Below are 19,883 nucleotides of genomic sequence, written 5' to 3'. Positions count from 1 at the left end.
GATGAAGTGCAATCCTGAGTAAGGCCAGAAACCCACTAGGAGTGATTTTCTGAGCACTTTGCAATTTGAAAACTCTTGCTAATGTAATGCTATGGCTGTGATCCCACTTGAGAGATGTGATTTAATAAAAATCCCCCATAGCATTGCATTAGCAAGAGCTTTTTCAAATCACTAGCGATTAGAAATCACGCCTAGTGGCCTTAAAGAGGAACTGTAACGACAAAACGGCCCCTGGGGGGTACTCACCTCGGGTGGGGGAAGCCTCAGGATCCTAATGAGGCTTCCCACGCCGTCCTGCGTCCCTCGGGGGTCTCGCTGTAGCCCTCCGTGCAGCGGTGACGCAATATTTACCTTCCTGGCTCCTGCGCAGGCGCTCTGATGCCTCTCGGCGCCGAAGTAGGCGGAAATACCCGATCGTCGTCGGGTCTGCTCTACTGCGCAGGCGCAAGTTTCCGGCGCCTGCGCAGTAGAGCGGACCCGACGGAGATCGGGTATTTCCGTCTATTTCCGTGCCGAAAGTCGCCACAGCGCCCCCGCTGGAGCCAGCAAAGGTAAATATTGAACTGACAGTCGGCACAGTCGCCGGCTGTTCGGAGGGCTGCGGCGAGACCCCCGTGGGACAGAGGACGGCGTGGGAAGCCTCATTAGGATCCGGAGGCTTCCCCCAACCGAGGTGAGTACCCCCCAGGGGAGGTTTTTGTTGTTACAGAGTCTCTTTAAAGAGAAACTCCGACCAAGAATTGAACTTTATCCCACTCAGTAGCTGATACCCCCTTTTACATGAGAAATCTATTCCTTTTCACAAACAGACCATCAGGGGGCGCTGTATGGCTGATATTGTGGTGAAACCCCTCCCACAAAGAAATTCTGAGTACGTACTCTTGGCAGTTTCCTGTCTGTGAACCATGTTGCATTGTGGGAAATAGCTGTTTACAGTTGTTTCCAACTGCCAAAAAACCATGCAGCAGCTACATCACCTGCCAACAGTAAAAATGTCACCATGTAATAAATGTCAGAATGTAAATCAGGGATTTAAAAGATTTTACAATGGGCAAACACTGACTAAATCATTTATACATAATTATTGTAAAAATGAAGCACTTTTTTTATTACATTATTTTCACTGGCGTTCCTCTTTAAGCCTCTTTTCCACGGACTGTTGATAGGCAGTGAAATGCCTCTCAATCTCTCACAACTGCTCACTGCTGCCTGGTAACTGCTCACTGCTGCCAAAGCAACTGCTTGCTGAGGCCCGGTGCACACCAAAACCCGCTTGCAAGATCCGCAAAACGCTAGCAGATTTTGAAACGCTTTTTCTTATTTTTCTGTAGCGTTTTAGCTAGCATTTTGCGGTTTTGTGTAGCGGTTTTGGTGTAGTAGATTTCATATATTGTTACAGTAAAGCTGTTACTGAACAGCTTCTGTAACAAAAACGCCTGCAAAACCGCTCTGAAGTGCCGTTTTTCAGAGCGGTTTGCGTTTTTCCTATACTTTACATTGGAGGCAGAAACGCCTCCGCAATCCAAAAAATGCCTCACCCCGGGAGTATGCGTTTCAGCAAAACTCCTCCCGCTCTGTTGTGAGCCACCCCATTGAGATACATTGACCAAGCGTATCCGCAGCCGCAAGCGGCTGTAAAAACGCCAAAAAACCCACTCGGTGTGCACCAGCCCCGAGTACAGATTTCAATGGAAAAGAGGCCTTACAGTTCCTCTTTAAGTAATCAGCAGGTTTTTTTTTCCTCTAAGGGCCCTGACACATCAAATAGCCTTTTTTTTTTTTAATGCCTCCACTGACTTGCATAACCCAAAGTCGGGATCTGACAGATTCTTTCCTCGAGACTGCTAATGACGTGGTAGACGCTGGTCGGATGGCCGGCCCATTCTTCATATATCATATTTAATAATTCATGGACTGGGTGGTGGCGAGCGGGACGCCCTGACTGGTTTCCTAATGGAAACACTCCATAATGGATGATTGATCGCGTGGAGATCACGCTCAGTTCTGGCGTTCCATCCATTATGTACGCTAAGCCAAGTGCGATCGGCCGACTCTTCCGGTGGATAAAAGATCCATGGTTATATTTACACAAGGCGGCCGGCGGTTGTTTAATGCCAACTAATGAGACGTCACCCAGAGTAACCAACGAGAATGCAAAACAAGTATTCCCGAGAGTAACCTGGTCAAGAACTCGATATTCCCGCCAAAATCACCATGGCTTAGGTCTCTTTTCCACAGACAGTTAATAGGCAGTGAAAAGCCTCTCGAACTCTCACAACTGCTTGCTGCTGCCTGGCAACTGCACACTAGTGTGAGTGGAGTTACACCTTAAATACTGCAGAATTTTGTCTTTGACTAGATTTCCCCTCACAGCACTGAAACTGCTGACAAAAGCAACTTCTTCCTCTATATTTATGCCAGTTTGGCCTTTAGATAGAATCAAATCTACTTTATTTTGGTTGTACCTCTAGCTGTGGTAAGAAAACCTCTGCACTCCCCTCCGTGCAAGTTTTGATGAGCGATTACGCCAGCGATTATATACTTTACATTGAAGCGCAAATGCTAACAAAATGCTGCACGTCCTGCATTTGCGAATTTGCTAAACGCTTCTGTGGAATTTGCACTATCCATTTACATTAGCAGAGCGTTTAGGGAAATCGCTAGCGATTGATCACGCTCCCTAAACGCTCACAAAATCGCTCTAGTGGGTTCCAGCCTTGAAAAGACTCTCAAACTCTCACACCTGCTTGCTGCTGCTGCCTGGCAACTGCTCACTGAGTGTACAGTCCAGCTACTTGTGGAAAAGGGTCCTAAGAGTAATTTTGCTTCCAAGATCCTAGTAAACAGAGACCTCCCCCGAAGATCCAAAGTGGGTGGAGCTGTGAGGGGAGAGCAGAGGTTTTTTTTTTTTACCACAGCAAGGGTTCCACCCCTGAAGATCCACTGTGGGTGAGTGGTACATTATACATATATGCTAAACAACTGAAAATAAAAATATGAGACTTTTTTTGCAACTAATGTTCTATTCATTATACGTACTACACATACAATTTATCGTAAGTTTTTTTTTTGTTTTTATTTTCGCTTCATGTTTGCTTGAAAAAAAAAAAAAGTTATTTTAAACAGAAGACTAACCTCCACTCTTAAAAAGGACAACTGAAGTGAGAGGTAAAATAGAGGCTGCCATATTTATTTACTTCTAAACACGGCCTGTTGCCTGGTTGTCCTGCTGGATCTATTTGGCTGCAGTAGTGTCTGAAACACCAGAAACAAGCATGCAGCTAATCTTGTCTTGCCTAATCTGCGGCATGCTTGTTCAGGGGCTATGGCCGAAATTGTTAGAGGCAGAGTATAGGAAGGACTGCCAGGAATTTGCTATTGTGTAAAATGAAACAAACATGGCAGCCTTCACATCCTTCTCATTACAGTTGTCATTTAAATACAAGATCCATTTTGGCTGGAGTGACATTTGAAAAGAAGAAGAAAGAGAAAAAAAAAAAGAAAAAAAGAGTTCTTTTTTCAGCCAGCCTGATTTTAGGAGCCAAAAACATGAAAGACTAATCTCTGGAAACGACTTAACTGAACACAGAGTAGTTTAAACTCCACGACTGCTCGGAGAGGCGGTTAATACGCCGCAATCTGGTTAATCTCAGCTTAATAACGAGTACATTCGGCCGCAGGAGCAAAGCAATTAACCACAGCGCAAAGCCTGGGAGCTGACGGATTCTGCTGCAGGAAGGGAGCGACCGCATGCACAGCCCCCTCCCCCCAACGCACCCCCCCCCCCCCAGCTGCAATGCCCCCTCCCTCATTTGCATCCCGTGCATACATATAAGCATACTATTAATAACATTTACCCTTCTTCCTACAAAAGCCGCGTCTCAAAACATGCGACATGACCTTTCTGCCAGCGTACGCTTCGCCTCCTTAAGAGGAAGAAAAAATATATATTAAAAAGAGAAAAAAAAACCCACAACCCCTTCAGTTCAAAATAACTTGTACGTACATCAAATCGGCCTCAAATACTCTCATTTCTATGTAAATGAAGTTAAATACATTCCATATTTTAAGAGCCTTTTAATAATCACATTCAACGAGCGCTTCTTTAATAACCTCAGTGCCTGGCCTGATTACGATAAAAAAAAAAAAAAGCGAATGTTTCTGGAAGTAATTTTACTCCGTCGCGCAGCTGTACGACAACGCGAGAACGGCCCGCGGGACCCCAGGGAGAAAATAAAATATAATAATGATATTTACGAGTTCTGTACGGCCCGTCTCTGACAAGTCTGGGTCAGAAATCTGCGCCTGTTTCTGCCTGCCGGCCATAACGTGTAAGACGGGAGAAAACGCGATTATTTAGGCAGGAAAATAAAAACGTGTTCTGTAACAGACACTTGTGAACTTTCCCGAAACGATCGCCTGGCGGTAATAATAAAGACGCGGCCTACACGGCGGGTTCCGCTCCTTCGCGCGGATATATTGAAAAATAGTCTAAATGGTCTTTATACATGAATAAAAGGTATACAAAGAAAAAAAGTTGTATGGTATTAAAAACGGACCTGAAGTCAGAACTTCCTCTCTGCTCAAAAAAAAAAAAAAAAAAACACAGCATAATAACCTTTAAAAGGAAAAAAAAACATCTTTGTTACAGCTGATACAATTCCTGCAATAAATCTGCAGGGTGTCTACTTTCTGCTTTCATGGAAGGAGACAAAGGGTTAACATCCTGTGTTTACAAATGAGCTGCTCTGCCGGGGCAGCCAGCTCACAGCTGAGAGATGAAATTCTAGTTGTGATTAGTCAAAGATTGGGGGGGGGGGGGAGATTAGACAGGCTAAACTCTCTAAATACATACAGGGTGTATTTCTCTATGCTTTCCTTCTGTCCTGTGTAAGAGTTCAGGTCCACATTAAAAAAGGAAATAAAGTGAGAGGAGTGTTATTATATCTTCCATGTCACACGATAAAAGAAATAATTCTACTTTAGACAGTACTGCAATTCGATTTTTCCAAATGCGCAAATTGCAAATGTGCTGTCTCTATGTTCCCCGCGCACGCCGATATGAGATTATCACACATTTGGGCACGTTTTCAGTTGCTGGATAACAAGAAAACCACTTAACACTGCGATTGCTATGCGATTTGTCTACACCAGACATGGGCAAACTTGGCCCTCCAGCTGTTAAGGAACTACAAGTCCCACAATGCATTGCTGGAGTCTGACAGCCACAGTCATTACTCATAAAGGCAAATGCATTGTGGGACTTGTAGTTCCGTAACAGTGGAGGGCCGATTTTGCCCATACCTGGTCTACACTCTTGAACAAGTTAGACTGAGGCCTCTTGCACACTACATGCGATTCCGATTCGGATACGATTTTAGGCCTCTTGCACACTACATGCAATTCCGATATTTTTTTTTTTTTTATACAATTTTTTTTTTTTTTTAAATCTGAATCAAAAATCAGTTCGTAACAAAAAAAAATTGCAATCGCATGCAGTGTGCAAGAGGCTTTACATGCGATTCCAATGTGTGATTTTTAATCGGTCCTGCATGCTGTGTTTTTCTTGTTTTTTCTTGTCTTGTTTTGTTTAGCATCCAGGGTAAAATCGGAATCACAAATCAGATTTACAGTGTGTAGGGGGCCTGAGTTTGGAAGTCCTGCCCGAATCTTTCTCATGAAGCAGTTCAGTAGGCTCTGCTGTAGAGGAAGTGGCAGATTACAGGAGGTGAGAGCAGAATTACATTAGTGAGGGGAGGGACTTTGCTGAAGGTGGGGCCAAACTGAAGATAAGCTCATACTGTGGAATGCTGTGCTGTGTGGCTGGGCTATCTGAATCAAAGGATTGGCTAGACAGAATAACGCATGCGAAAATAGTTGTGACATTTTGGGGGCAATTTATACAAAGTGTGGCTGGAAAGTGTACTACACGCAACCAGGGTTCCAACCTCAGCTCTTCCTGTTCAGTAAGCCAGCACCTATTTAGTAAGAGTCCTTGGGCAAGACTCCCTAACACTGCTACTTAGTGCCTGCAGCTCTGGTTCTTTGAGTCCGCCAGGAGAAAAGTGTGATATAAATGTGTGAAAATAAAAGCAGTAATTTTTTGCTGTACACTAGATCAATGCTAGTCTCAGTGCATATATACTGGGGTATAATACAGAAGTAACAGTGGGCATTGAGCAGGGGTAACACTGAGCAGGAAGGGGATTGGGCGATGCCTCCTCCCATTCACTTCCATTGGTGTTGCTGCCTCCATGCAGCTAGTGGGAACACTCATCACTGCTTTATAAATACAACTTTCTATCAATCACCAGATCTGCTGCAGACAGATTGCTGCATTACAAGCCTTCCCACTGCTCATATTATAGTCTGCCTAGAATGTAGCTGTGGGAACTAACAGCTTAATATTATACACATACTGTACATACACCAGATACACACTGTACACAGATGCACTGTCAACATGTAAATACATATATGGTACACAGACACTGATCAAACATACATACACTGTACACCGACACTTATCACACATACATGTACTGTACACCGACACTGATCACACATACATACACTGTACACCGACACTGATCACACATACATACACTGTACACAGACACTGATCACACATACATGTATTGTAGACAGACACTGATCACACATACATATACTGTACACAGCCACTGATCACTCATACATACACTGTACACCGACACTTATCACACATACATGTACTGTACACCGACACTGATCACACATACATACACTGTACACAGACACTGATCACACATACATGTATTGTAGACAGACACTGATCACACATACATGTATTGTACACAGCCACTGATCACTCATACATACACTGTACACAGCCACTGATCACACATACATGTACTGTACACAGCCACTGATCACACATACATGTACTGTACACAGCCACTGATCACACATACATGTACTGTACACAGCCACTGATCACACATACATGTACTGTACACAGCCACTGATCACACATACATGTACTGTACACAGCCACTGATCACACATACATGTACTGTACACAGCCACTGATCACACATACATGTACTGTACACAGCCACTGATCACACATACATGTACTGTACACAGCCACTGATCACACATGCATGTACTGTACACAGCCACTGATCACACATACATGTACTGTACACAGCCACTGATCACACATGCATGTACTGTACACAGCCACTGATCACACATGCATGCACTGTACACAGCCACTGATCACACATACATGCACTGTACACAGCCACTGATCACACATACATGTACTGTACACAGCCACTGATCACACATACATGTACTGTACACAGCCACTGATCACACATACATACACTGTACACACACATAGACACTGCACATAGACTGATCACTCATACTATATACAGACACATTGTTAACATATACACAAATGCTCACACACTATACACAGACACACCTGTTTGATGAACACGCATCTGACATTAATGATGGGACTACCCAAGATTTAAGTACTAAACACAGGATTTATTCAAGAGTCCCTCATCACCATCAGGGATCTTGTGTTGAGAAAGAGAGACGCAGCAAGAGACACACAGGCAGTGAGAGGGATAGTGAAAGAGAAAGGCAGCAAGAGACACACAGGAAGCGAAAGAGACAGTGAGAGACACAGGCAGCGAGAGAGACAGTAAGAGACAGGCAGCAAGAGACACGCAGGCAGCAAGAGGGATAGTGAAAGAGACAGGCAGCAAGAGACACAGGCAGCGAGAGAGACAGTAAGAGACAGGCAGCAAGAGACACACAGGCAGCAAGAGGGATAGTGAAAGAGACAGGCAGCAAGAGACACAGGCAGCGAGAGAGACAGTAAGAGACACAGGCAGCAAGAGACACACAGGCAGCAAGAGGGATAGTGAAAGAGACAGGCAACAAGAGACACAGGCAGCGAGAGAGACAGTAAGAGACACAGGCAGCGAGAGACAGTAAGAGACAGGCAGCAAGAGACACAGGCAGCGAGAGAGACAGTGGGTGATAGAGAGGCAGGCAGACAGCAAGAGACAGGCAGCAAGAGACACAGGCAGCGAGAGAGACAGTGGGTGATAGAGAGGCAGGCAGACAGCAAGAGACAGCGGGATGGAGATCTCGGTCTGCCTCTCCGCACTGTGTTTGGATTCATTTCTCTCCAGCACAAAGGCTGCACAGTTCCCACAGATAGAGGTCAGTAATGCACTGAATTTGAATCAACTGAGCACAAAACTGCTCAGTCAGAAGCCTTTCCCCTCCACATACCTTTCAATGAGCCCTGGACCCGGACAGACAGGCCAGAGCCATCCCTGGACCCTCCCCTAGCCATCCCTGGACCCAGACAGACAGGCCAGAGCCATCCCCGGACCATCCCCTAGCGAGCCCTGGACCCAGAAAGACAGGCCAGAGCCATCCCTGGACCCTCACCTAGCGAGCCCTGCACCCGGACAGACAAGCCAGAGCCATCCCCGGACCCTCCCCTAGCGAGCCCTGGACCCGGACAGACAGGCCAGAGCCATGCCCGGACCCTCCCCTAGCGAGCCCTGGACCCGGACAGCCAGGCCAGAGCCATCCCCGGACCCTCCCCTAGCGAGCCCTGGACCCGGACAGACAGGCCAGAGCCATGCCCGGACCCTCCCCTAGCGAGCCCTGGACCCGGACAGCCAGGCCAGAGCCATCCCCGGACCCTCCCCTAGCGAGCCCTGGACCCAGACAGACAGGCCAGAGCCATCCCTGGACCCAGACAGACAGGCCAGAGCCATCCCCGGACCCTCCCCTAGCGAGCCCTGGACCCAGACAGACAGGCCAGAGCCATCCCTGGACCTTCCCCTAGCGAGCCCTGGACCCAGACAGACAGGCCAGAGCCATCCCTGGACCTTCCCCTAGCGAGCCCTGGACCCGGACAGACAGGCCAGAGCCATCCCCGGACCCTCCCCTAGCGAGCCCTGGACCCGGACAGACAGGCCAGAGCCATCCCTGGACCTTCCCCTAGCGAGCCCTGGACCCAGACAGACAGGCCAGAGCCATCCCTGGACCTTCCCCTAGCGAGCCCTGGACCCGGACAGACAGGCCAGAGCCATCCCTGGACCCTCCCCTAGCGAGCCCTGGACCCAGACAGACAGGCCAGAGCCATCCCTGGACCCTTCCCTAGCGAGCCCTGGACCCAGACAGCCAGGCCAGAGCCATCCCCGGACCCTCCCCTAGTGAGCCCTGAACCCAGACAGACAGGCCAGAGCCATCCCTGAACCCTCCCCTAGCGAGCCCTGGACCCGGACAGACAGGCCAGAGCCATCCCTGGACCCTCCCCTAGCGAGCCCTGGACCCAGACAGACAGGCCAGAGCCATCCCCAGACCCTCCCCTAGTAAACCCTGGACCCGGGACAGACAGGCCAGAGCCATCCCTGGACCCTCCCCTAGCAAGCCCTGGACCGAGACAGACAGGCCAGACCTATCCCTGGACCCTTCCCTAGCGAGCCCTGGACCCAGACAGACAGGCCAGAGCCATCCCCGGACCCTTCCCTAGCGAGCCCTGGACCCAGACAGACAGGCCAGAGCCATCCCCGGACCCTCCCCTAGTGAGTCCTGGACCCAGACAGACAGGCCAGAGCCATCCCCGGACCCTCCCCTAGTGAGCCCTGAACCCAGACAGACAGGCCAGAGCCATCCCTGGACCCTCCCCTAAGCCATCCCTGGACCCGGACAGACAGGCCAGAGCCATCCCCGGACCCTCCCCTAGCGAGCCCTGGACCCAGACAGACAGGCCAGAGCCATCCCTGGACATCCCCTAGTGAGCCCTGGACCCAGGCAGACAGGCCAGAGCCATCCCCGGACCCTCCCCTAATGGGTGGCATGCTGGGAAATGCAGTTTTAAACAAAAACTACCCAATAGCAGGCCAAGTCACACTTTTAACACAGATTTGGGCCCCCTTAAAAACAAAACAGTGAAATAAATAAAAAAAAACGCCTTATACAGTAAAAGAAAAATTTGCATTAGGAAAGAGATTAGAGACTACCCAGCGAGCTCATGGTGAAGCAGAACTCCTAGGAGTGTGTAAGGGGCTACAAGGGACCAAAAAGCACTCTTACTAAAATACTATGCAAAACAAAAACAAAAAAAGAACAAACAAAAGCTTGCCTTCTTAAAACAGAAGGTATTTGCGATTATTCAGGTTGGAGTGAGCATATGATGTCTCCCACAATGCACCACTGCTGAATATGCAAGTTATCCCTTTGTTGGCCCTGTAAGCCATTAGGAGAGAGAGACCCCAAGTCTCGGCCTCTCTTCTGTCCCCCATTTCTCCCTGCTTTGACAATGTCTGTATGTATATTTGGCCGTGAGAGGCTGAATCACACATACCTGCGCTGTCATGTCATTACTAATCTCTTATGCAGAGTAAAGTCACGGTAAAGTACTCACACCTCTTTTAAAGCTCTCATTGATTGCGTTTTACCGCCTGGGTGACTAATTCTGAGGAGACGTCAGGCCCAGGGCTCCTCTAATAACTCAGGCATTCTGGGAGGAAGCGTTGCCTTCTGCTGGGGGAACGTGCGACAGTCTTCAGCCGCTTCAATCGCCGGCTCTGGCATTTCCAGTCCACTCTGCAGGAGACTATTGATCATGTCACCGGTCCCCGAAGGAGAGGGACCGACCTGCTGCAGGGGGACAAGAGATTGTCTGCTGCCATCGCACGCCTCCCTACATGCAACACGCAGCTCTACCACTGCTATCTGACCTGCGTCCGAAACCTGCAACATTTTTCCTCCAGCTGTTGCTTTTTTCGAAAATGTTATTTTTTTTAATGTATATTTAAGTAAGACCTGAACTCAGAACGTCCTCTCTGCTCTAAAAGATAAGCAACAGCATAATAACGTTTAAATAAAAACATTTCTGTTACAGCTGATACAAATCCTGCAATAAATCTGCAGTGTGTCTACTTCCTGCTTTCATAGAAGCAGACAGGGTTAACATCCTGCGTTTACAAATTAGCTGCTCTACCGAGGCAGCCAGCTGAGAGATCAAATTACAGTTGTGATCCCTGATTAGTCACAGATGAGGGGCAATAAGACAGGCAAAACTCTCTAAATACATACAAACAAAACAAACAAACAAACACAGAACATTTATATCGCGCTTTTCTCCTGGTGGACTCAAAGCGCCAGAGCAGCAGCCACTATGACGCGCTCTATAGGCAGTAGCAGTGTTAGGGAGTCTTGCCCAAGGTCTCCTACTGAATGGGTGCTGGCTTACTGAACAGGCAGAGCCGAGATTCGAACCCAGGTCTCCTGTGTCAGAGGCAGAGCCCTTAACCAATACACCATCCAGCCACTGCGTGGGCAGCACGGTGGTGTAGTGGTTAGTTCCTCACCTTGCATCACTGGGTTCCTGGTTCAAATCCCAGCCAGGACAACATCTGCAAGGAGTTTGTATGTTCTCCCTGTGTCTGTGTGGGTTTCCTCCGGGCACTCTGGTTTCCCCCCCCCCCCAAAATACAGATGAGTTAATTGGCTTCCCCCCCCAAATTGGTTCTAGACTACAATACATACATGATAAATACATAGACATACGACAATGGTAGGGACTAGATTGTGAGCCCCTGGGGGACAGTTAGTGACAAGACTATATACCGTATACTCTATACAGCGCTGCATAAGATGTTGGCGCTATATAAATACTAAATAATAATAATAATAAATCTAGGGTTTCCTTCTGTCCTGTGCAAGAGTTCAGGTCTACTTTAACACTAAAATAGTTAGCTTTTTTCATCGAACATGAAATATTACAGGTAAATGTCACTTCATCTCCACCAGTAACCCGATTCACCATGTTTTGTGAGCAGATGAGAGTGTTGCTTTACATTCGCAGTAAATGAGCCTCTCGTTTGGCAATAGCCAAAGTCACAAGACTTGGGTGCTACTAACCGGGCCTTGTCCCCCACCTGTACACTACTGCAGGAAAATGGGGCTTTTCTCACACTGATAAAACCTTGACAGTCACACCAGCAGGTGGTGATATAAACAAAACGTTACATATCCATTGGCGATGTTTAATATTTTCCTGATTTAAAGAAAAATAAACTTTAAAAACTTTTTAGAAAAAAAAAAAAAAGTTTTTTGGGGTGAATTGTAATAGATGCGGTTACACGCTCTTTAAAATTATTTTCGGCGCAATTGTGTGGATTCGATCCTAAATTCTGTATGGGGTACTTGCAGAGCCGGGACAAGGTCCTCCAGCACCCAAGGCTGAGACGCCAAAGTGCGCCCCTCCATCCCTCCACCACAGCCGTCACACACTGATTGCTATTAGACTAAGAGGCACCCCAGGGCCCCCAACACCTTAATCTCTAGTTATCTAGCTTGTAGTCACTTCCATGTATCTCCTTTTCTTATTTCTTTCTGCTTCAAACACAATTAGGAATGACAGCTGAATGAATTCTGCGCCCCCTCCTACACTGCGCCCTGAGGCTGGAGCCTCTCCAGCCTATGCCTCGGCCCGGCCCTGGGTACTTGTGCTGGGACAAGGAGTACCTCAACTTGCCACTTTTTTTTTTTTTTTTTTTTTAAAGATTAATAAAAAACAAACTATATGTAAAAAAATGGAATGTTCTATTTATTTTTGGGGGGTCATTTAAAGCATAAAAAAACTGAAAAGCATGTATCCACAATAATGTAGGACGTCCGAACACAGAAGTAAAGATGGAGGGGTATATGAGATGATATAGCCCCAATAGGGAATTCTAGACCAGCATTGGCATTGATAAAGGGGTAACTGCTGTAAAGAGGCAAAGAAAAAAATAAAAAGCATAGACGCCATTTTTATACTATATACGTCTGCCCTTAAACTTTTTGATAAACGTTCCTCCCTTGAAACGCTTAGGTATAACTATCATTTGCATTCATTACTTAGCGCTAGGAGTTTTTGTAAGATTTAAGGATGAATCAGTGAAGTGGGCCTTGAGCCTTACAGACGCGTAACTCTTACTAATGCGTTTTGCAGGCGAGATTAGGTCACCTGTTGCCCTTACAGGGCGTCCAGTCACATACCGTACATGATCTATTCTTAGCACACTGTCCTCCAAAAACATTTTTTTCCCTATCGTAGTGTACTAAAAAATGAGGAAATGAAACCATGTATATATTAAGCAATTCTAGGATGGTCAGACACCAGAAGTACTGTTTTTGTACACAAAGGGCTCAGCTACATAGGAGGAGAAGATCCTCACTTGACGGTCTAAAATTAACCATTTTGAGGACGTATTTATTTCCAACCAAGAGAAGGGTAAGAACGAGGGAGGCAACTTTTATCGAGGGGGATAATACAGAACTGCGGTACATGGAAATCTCTGTTGTGTGAATTGAGGGGCAAAGGTCATTTTATCCCTGGGGACCCCCAGAGAGCTGTAGATCAGTGGGAAGGGGGGGGGTACTGGCGGGCAGACTGGCATTGAAATTTCTACAAAAAGAGGCTCGGCCCTACCTCAAGCCTCCCAGCGCCCCGTGCTTCATAACCTCATCTGTTCAATTTGTACCACTTAAACATAATGGCTGGAATCGCCTTCCCGGCCATCAGCGGGCGCGCGGGCCGCTGCCGCCTTCTAATGGCCCATATGCTGCCCTATTATAAGCCTGTTTGCTGAAATTGGGACTTACTGCCTTCTCCAGATTAGCACCAGGCAGCTCAGAGCTTTACAAAATACGAACGGTAAACTAAAAACAGAGCGGGGTAGGGGGGAATCAGCCAGAGCAGGTTCCCCCGATACAAGCTAAGAGTGGCAGCCATGTCACCCCCTCTTTTGTCACCAGACCTGGGATAGGGGAGGCTGTGGGGAGATTTGGGGGAATCGGACTGTTAGCAAGCGCTCTGTGTCACTGCAGGGAATAGGATGTGACAGAACGCATAGATCTCACAACACCCTGAAACAATGTAAAAAGGCATTTGCGTACATTGTTGCCAGCGCATGTGATGTACAGAATATGTGCCACTTGGACGACTGTCACTGCAGCAGATGTACAGATTCAGAGACATGACAAACAGCAGAAGCTAGCCCTCTCCCCAATAATATAATACAGCATAGATGAGCATTGCCACCTAAAATCTCAAGCTGGTATCCATCCAGGACGGATATTACATGTGACTACAGTGGGGACATGCCTCTACTGCGATGTGACACTGACAAAGCTTCCTAATGTCACTGCAGAGAATGGATAAAGACATGGGAGGAGATGCACTATACATCTAAGGAGCCCCAATACTAAAGAGCCGGGCACTATCGCTGGTATAGAATACGTCTGCTGTGCCCTGTGAGGGGTGGCACTGCCAGGGCTGTGCAGTACTTGTAGTGCAAAAGTACTAGCTGGGGACCGGGTGTTGTACTTGTAGTGCACCAGGACTAGCTGGGGACCGCGTGCTGTACTTGTAGTGCACCAGGACTAGCTGGGGACCGGGTGCTGTACATGTAGTGCACCAGGACTAGCTGGGGACCGGGTGCTGTACTTGTAGTGCACCAAGACTAGCTGGGGACCGGGTGCTGTACTTGTAGTGCACCAGGACTAGCTGGGGACCGGGTGCTGTACATGTAGTGCACCAGGACTAGCTGGGGACCGGGTGCTGTACTTGTAGTGCACCAAGACTAGCTGGGGACCGGGTGCTGTACTTGTAGTGCACCAAGACTAGCTGGGGACCGGGTGCTGTACTTGTAGTGCACCAAGACTAGCTGGGGACCGGGTGCTGTACTTGTAGTGCACCAGGACTAGCTGGGGACCGGGTGCTGTACTTGTAGTGCACCAGGACTAGCTGGGGACCGGGTGCTGTACTTGTAGTGCATCAGGACTAGCTGGGGACCGGGTGCTGTACTTGTAGTGCACCAGGACTAGCTGGGGACCGGGTGCTGTACTTGTAGTGCATCAGAACTAGCTGGGGACCGGGTGCTTGGATCACAGAAAAGCAGTAGAGCCCCCCCCCCCAGGACAGCAGGGCTGGCAAGATGCCCACCACTGATGTACTATATCCAGTGCCACGGCCGAGGGGGGGGGGGGGGCACAGGGGTGCACAATAGGTGTACAGCTGTCACTCTACAGTGGCCGTATACATTCTATAGAAGGGGCGGTCCGCATGACTAACTGCCACAGTTCATTATCCAGCGTGTAATGAAGGCATATTAATTTTATAGGTGATCCGGCTGGTTTGGCGACTCGCTCATTAGCCCCATAAAAAAACGCTGATAGGATGTTAGTAATTCCTGGAGCTGGTTAGGCTGGTAACCAGTGAGTGACAGGATAATGGGAGCTGGGATTGAAAGGGGTTAAGGGGAGATTATTTCAGAACGGAAGGTTGGGAGAAGGGACGACGAGAGCCCAGATCCTACAAGAAGGCTCCTCAGTGTGCCGTCCATGGTGACATTACTGACCTTTCTACACTGAGATACGGCATACGGAACCCCTGATGAGATGTATGGGGGGGGGGGGGGGGGGTGTCACCTACCCTAGATTCTCCAGGACAAAAACCCTATAGTGCAATCAATGACCCATCACCTATGGAATATCCCACAAGTGTCTAGTGAGATATCGGGATGTCCAGACTTCTAGATCAGCGCTCTACATGGCTTCTGCAATGTCCTGACTACATGGAGATTGGGGGGGGGGGGGGGGGGGGGGGGGCTTGTTCCCTCAAGCATACAGTAAGATAGTGGGGGGCCCTGAGGAATGTGTACATCTTCTATAATGAGATCATCGATTTGCTCTCATTTACGGCTAAAGCAGAACCCAGGCATTAAAAGGTTAATCAGAAAGACTGTTTTTGGAAAACGAAAGGCACTCTTATCTGCCGCGCAGTGCGGAGGGATGTCTGTCTGTCGGGATGTGGGGAGAGGTTGTACAGCTGTCATTGTCCTCTCTAGGTGACACCTCTATCATGTCACTGATAATGGGACGATCCTCGCTCTGTCATACCAAATCGATCGCTGCTGCTGATTACCAGCCCCGCAGACATGAAGATCAACACAACAGGGGCTCTTCTTGTATGTGCAGAGCGCCTGCATGGCTCTGCCTATGTCCTGACACACTGTACGGGCTAATCATCACCTAAAGATCAGGTTCTCCTACTGCATATGAGCGACTCTCATGTCTGTCAGTGGCACAGATTGCCTGTATGTACTGTTCACCTTTACGTTATTACTGACAAACCCTCATACATCATCCTCACCTGTATGAAACACATACAGATAAAACAGATGTCCCTGTGCCACCAATCTCCTGCAGCTCTGCCTCAAGGGGGACAGGTGCCCATATGTTCCCCACAGCTCACACTGTTACTCTGATCCCCTAAAGCTAATGCTGTGGTTCTCTGGTATCGAATGTTGGGGTTCTGATCCCTCATAGCTCACGTTGTGGTTCTGATCCCTCATATCTCATGGTGTGGATCTGATCCCTCATATCTCATGGTGTGGATCTGATCCCTCATATCTCATGGTGTGGATCTGATCCCTCATATCTCATGGTGTGGATCTGATCCCTCATATCTCATGGTGTGGATCTGATCCCTCATATCTCATGGTGTGGATCTGATCCCTCATATCTCATGGTGTGGATCTGATCCCTCATATCTCATGGTGTGGATCTCATCCCTCATATCTCATGGTGTGGATCTCATCCCTCATATCTCATGGTGTGGATCTCATCCCTCATATCTCATGGTGTGGATCTGATCCCTCATATCTCATGGTGTGGATCTGATCCCTCATATCTCATGGTGTGGATCTGATCCCTCATATCTCATGGTGTGGATCTGATCCCTCATATCTCATGGTGTGGATCTGATCCCTCATATCTCATGGTGTGGATCTGATCCCTCATATCTCATGGTGTGGATCTGATCCCTCATATCTCATGGTGTGGATCTGATCCCTCATATCTCATGGTGTGGATCTGATCCCTCATATCTCATGGTGTGGATCTGATCCCTCATATTTCATGGTGTCGATCTGATCCCTCATATCTCATGTTGGGGTTTTAATCCCCAAATTCTCATGGTGTGGTTCTGGTCCCTCATCTCAAATTGTGGTTCTAATTCCTCATATCTCACGTGGTGGTTCGGATCCCTCAGATCTCATGTTGTGGTTCTAATCCCCCATATCTCATGATTTTGGATCTGAGCCCTTATGCCGGGATTCTGATCCCTAATATCTCATGATCTGGTTCTGATCCCTCCTATTTGATATTGGGGTTCTTATCTCACATATCTTATGATGTGAATCTGATCCATCATATTTCATGATGTGGTTCTGATCCTCTATGTCTCAAGTTGAGGTTCTGATCTCATCTCATGTTGTAGAGCTGATCCCTCATATCTCATGTGGTTCTGATCTCCCATATCTAATTTTGTGGTCCTGGTTCCTCATATCTTATATCGTAGTTCTAATATCCCAATTCTCATGTTGTGGATCTGATCCCTCATATCTCATGTTGTATTTCTGAGCCCTCATACCTCCTATGGTGGTTCTGATCCCTCATGTCTCTTGTTGTGGTTCTGATCCCCCTCATACCTCCCATGGAGGTTCTGATCCCTCATGTCTCTTGTTGTGGTTCTGATCCCTCATGCCTCCCATGGTGGTTCTGAGCCCTCATACCTTACATGGTGGTTCCAATTCCTCATATTGTGGATCTGATCCCTCATACCTCATGCATTGGTTCTGATCTCTCACATCTCATGTTCAGGTCCCTCATATCTTGTGTTTTGGTTCGGATCCCTCATATCTCATGTTCTGGTACCCCATATTTCAGGTTGTGGTCCTGATGCCTCACATCTCACCCTGTGGTTCCAATTCCCCATATCTCATGTTGTGGTTCTGACACCTAATATCCCATGTTGCAGTTTCGACCCCTTATATCTAGTACTATGGTTCTGAATCCCTGTAGATCACAGAGTGCCTCAGATCTTTCATAAAACAACTCTGATCCAGTATAGAGCATGATGCAGTTAAGACCCCCCCCTCCATCCACACCTCATAGCTCCACTGCCAGCAAGTGCCAGTCAGCTCTGCCCATCAGCCACCCTCCGGTACAATGCCTGGCTTGTGACACTGATAGCTCCCTTAACCTACACATTTCCACGGCAAGGCTGAGTGTCTGCCTATAGGGTACAGCTTCTGTCCAAAATTCTGTATTTCACCACCAAGAGACTAGACTGTCACCTAGCTTAATAATATGGTTCCCTACATCCAACACCAGGTAGCAAAGTGCACCTCATTTAAACCAGAATCCCTTCCGATTATCGACCTGCTGTCCAACAAAGATGATTACTTATAGATAAGAATTCCGACCCACAGATGGTAAATATTTACTGATTGGTTAGATCTTTCTGATGATTAACATCTACAGATTAGGATTCCTTGATAGATCAGTCCTGCTTGGTGATCAACAGCACCTATACACTGACGACTAGGATTTTAAGAATAGTCCATGATACTGTAATACAGAAAAAGATCACTCACAGATCGGACGTTCCTAGTGATTGCTCAGATCCCATGTGTGTCAGTGACTCCTCAGTCAGTAACATCCCCCCAATAAATGGCTGAACCCCCCAGTGACCCCCTAAAGATGGCAGAACCTCCCAGTGACCCCTATGGATGGCAGAACACCCCAATGACCTAACATGGCAGATCCCACCAGTGACCCCCTACACATCACATATCTGGCATTAAGCCCCTAAAGATAGTAGATTCCCCCCCAGTGACAACCCCCCCCCCCCCCCCCCCCATGGTTGACAGATCCCTTAGTGACACCCTATAGTTCAGTGATACCTTATATAAGTCAGATCCCCTCGCAGTGACCCCCTATAGACGTAAGACCCCCCTATACGTCGTACCTGGTCTGGGGGGGCTCCTCTTCCCGACCTCAGCATAATCCACAAAGAATCCTCAGTGGGAACATCCACAATCCAGCAGAAATCCAGCTCAGAGAGTCGATCCGGGATCCCCCCGACCTCGGTACCCCCGGGGGGACCTCCTCAGCAGCTTCGGGCATCTCCGGGGCTCCCGTGCCGCCTGCCCGGACCCCGGGGGCTCAGCCCCGAACCCCAACAATCACGGGGGGCTCCCCGCATGACAGCGACTCCAAGCTGATCCCCAATGCGGATCCCAGGTCCTCGCAGATCCCCGGCCAGCCGATCCTCCCGCTGCTGCTGGTCACTGTAGTCCACCCAGTGTGCGATCCGTGCTGGATCCCAGCGCCTACTCCCGGCCACTCGCACACTGCGGGCATTATAAACCGGGGGGCGGGGACATGCAAATCAGCACATGGAATGTGTCACTCCCGAGCCTCGGAACGCTGGAGAGGTGTCTGAGCCACGCCCTCCTGTCTGTCTGTTACGCCTTTTTGTGTTCCCGCCACGCCCCCCCGTGTGTCCGGAGCCACGCGAGCCTCCGCACAGGTCACATTCCCTGTCCTGCCCCCTGTGCCACCCCCTGCATGGGCATTGCTGCCTGTCCTCCTTCTGCATGGGCATCACTTTCTGTTCTGCCACTCTGCCACCCCTGCATGGGCATTGCTGCCTGTCCTGCTCCTGTGTGCCACCCCCTGCATGGGCATTACTGCCTGTCCTCCTAATGCATGGGCATTGCTGCCTGTCCTCCTTCTGCATGGGCATCACTTTCTGTTCTGCCACTCTGCCACCCCTGTATGGGCATTGCTGCCTGTCCTGCTCCTGTGCCACCCCTTGCATGGGCATTACTGCCTGTTCTGCCCCTGTGCCACCCCCTGCATGGGCATTACTGCCTGTCCTCCTCCTGCATGGGCATTACTGCCTGTCCTCCTCCTGCATGGGCATTGCTGCCTGTCCTGCTCCTGTCTTC

General features: G+C 48.5%; 1 protein-coding gene across 2 annotated transcripts in view; it reads right to left on the bottom strand.

Moving 5' to 3' along the window:
• The window catches only part of FLRT2 (fibronectin leucine rich transmembrane protein 2), a 117,854-nt gene extending 98,601 nt beyond the window's left edge, over positions 1 to 19,253 (bottom strand). The window contains exon 1 of one of the 2 annotated variants that reach the window (XM_068254535.1): positions 18,899 to 19,253. The gene's annotated coding sequence lies outside the window, so the exon portion shown is untranslated. Of the gene's footprint in view, positions 1 to 879; positions 902 to 18,898 lie in introns of those variants that run through there. The other variant, XM_068254537.1, reaches the window with a different exon arrangement.
• Positions 19,254 to 19,883: the final 630 nt, after the last annotated feature.

Source organism: Hyperolius riggenbachi, chromosome 9 (assembly GCF_040937935.1).
Source record: "Hyperolius riggenbachi isolate aHypRig1 chromosome 9, aHypRig1.pri, whole genome shotgun sequence".
NCBI classification, from domain to species: Eukaryota; Metazoa; Chordata; class Amphibia; order Anura; family Hyperoliidae; genus Hyperolius; species Hyperolius riggenbachi.
This window is presented reverse-complemented; position numbering and strand designations above follow the sequence as displayed.